Source organism: Babylonia areolata, chromosome 10 (assembly GCF_041734735.1).
Source record: "Babylonia areolata isolate BAREFJ2019XMU chromosome 10, ASM4173473v1, whole genome shotgun sequence".
Classification (NCBI taxonomy): domain Eukaryota; kingdom Metazoa; phylum Mollusca; class Gastropoda; order Neogastropoda; family Buccinidae; genus Babylonia; species Babylonia areolata.
In genome coordinates this window covers 23380592-23383091 of record NC_134885.1, presented here as the reverse complement: position 1 = coordinate 23383091, position 2500 = coordinate 23380592, and positions in this window count along the sequence as shown.

Below are 2500 nucleotides of genomic sequence, written 5' to 3'. Positions count from 1 at the left end.
CTAGAAAACTGCCAGGTGTGTGTGATGTTCTCTGCCCTATTATATAGGATACGGCATTACTCAACTGGAGAAAGAGACAGAGGACAGACAGAGACAGAGACAGAGACACAGAGAGGCAGAGACAGAGAGACACAGAGAGAAGGACAGAGACACAGACAGAGAGAGACAGAGACACACAGAGAGCGAGACAGAGAGAGAGAGAAGGCAGAGACAGAGGGAGACAGAGACACAGAGAGAGAGACACACACAGAGTGAGAGAGATAGAGAGAGGCAGGGAGAGAGACAGAGACACACAGAGAGAGAGGCAGAGACAGAGAGAGACAGAGAGAGAGACACAGAGAGAGAGAGAGACAAAGAGAGACAGAGAAAGGCAGAGACAGAGAGAGACAGAGACACACACACACACACAGAGATAGAGAGAGAGGCAGAGACAGAGAGAGACAGAGACAGAGAGAGGCAAAGAGAGAGAGAGGCAGAGACATAGGCAGAGACACAGAGAGATAGAGACAGACAGACAGACAGAGGGGCAGAGAGAGACACACACATAGAGAAAGACACAGAAAGAGAGAGGCAGAGACAGAGAGAGCCAGATGGACAGAGATAGAGAGAGATAGAGAGAGACAGAGACACAGAGAGAGACAGAGACAGAGAGAGAGAAAGATATAGGCAGAGACAGAGAGAGAGACAAAGCAATAGAGATAGAGAGAGAGGCAGAGACAGAGACACACACAGAGACAGAGAGAGACAGAGAGAGAGATAGAGGCAGAGACAGAGAGAGAGAGACAGAGCGATAGAGAGAGAGGCAGAGACAGAGAGAGACAGAGACACACACACAGAGAGGCAGAGACAGAGAGACACAGAGAGAGAGACACACACAGACAGAGAGACAGAGAGAGAGAGACAGAGAGAGAGAGAGATGCAGGCAAATGGGTAACAGGGAGATGGGAGATGACAGGTAGGAAAGGTGAAATTGAGGGGCGTAAACGCTGGTTTTTATCTTTATTTATTTTTTATTTCTATTTGGGGGGAGGCGGGGGGGGGCGAGGAAGGGGGAGGGAGGGGGAGGGGGAGGGGGCGCTGAGGGGGAGGAGTGGGGGGGGGGGGGGGGCGGGAGTTTCGTTGTTGTTTTTGTGGGTGGAGACGGATGCGTGGGGTTAACAATGGGTAAAAAGAGAAATCAAATGATTGTTGTTTGGGTACAAAAGCCAATGGGTTTAGTTGGAAATTACTGCCCTTTGATTAACAGAGGGAACGCCCACCTTCATCAAGAATTTATAAAATTATATGAGACGTTACATGACAAAAAGATAACGTGTGATGCATCAGTAAAGTTACTCAATTGCTCTCAGCGTGTATACTGATTAGCAAACAATGCTTTTGATTTGTGTTAAACTGCATGTAAAGCGGAGAAATCAAAGGATTATGTCGTTATGGGGGAAAAAAACACTCAACTAATTATTTGGTCGGAAATTACTGCCCTTTGCCTAACAGAGGGAACATCCACCTTCACTCCCCTTACTGCCAATATTCGACAACTGAGTTATTTCTGTCCCTCTCCCCGCCACCTTCCTGTCTCTGTCTAATTCTTCATCATGATCAAAGTGTAATCTGTTCAGTCTTAAGGATAAGTCCTGTCATGCACTGGATTGAATAATAAGTGACTTCCACACACACACACACACACACACACGTGCGCGCACCTGCGTGCACCAAATAAATACCTCCCTCTCCCTCGACACACACACACACACACACACACACACACCAAGAGAGGGGTGAGGGAGGCATGGAGATAGATTTATATTTGTTTATTTATGTGTGTACGTCTTTTTAAGCCACTGATGATTAGATGTGTTCAATTCTGTGCAGGATAAGACGCTATCCTAAAGACTGAGCAGATTATATTTTGATGTTGATGATTGATAAGACAGAGAAAGACAGGAAGGTGGGATGGTGATGGACGGATATGACTCAGTCGATTGTTGAATAGTGAAGGTGGATGTTCCCTCTCTTAATCAAAGGGCAGTAATTTCCAACTAAACCCATTGGCTTTTTTACCCAAACGACATTATCATTTGATTTTTCCGATTCACATGCAGTTTGACACGATGTTAAAGCATTGTTTGCTAATGAGTATACACGCTGAGAGCAGCGGAGTAATTTTAGTGATGTATCACACCTTATCTCTTTGTCATGCAACGTCTTGTGTTTGTAAGATAATCATGTAAGATTTGCTTTTGTAAAAGGGTAAAAAAAACCAAAAAACAAGAAAATATGGTAATCATGCCGTATCAAATTATGCAAGAACATTGCATGAAATGAATATAGGGCTTTAGTATCATTGGTAAGGCAGTAAAATCTCGGGAAATGAAAAGAATTGAAATATGAAATACGCTAAAAATTGCTAAAGTGGATACACCAGGACATTATGGGCATTTTAGTTTGGTTGGGTGGCATTGTAGCGGGAAAATGTCTGCAAAAACTAGCTTTGAGTTAGGCG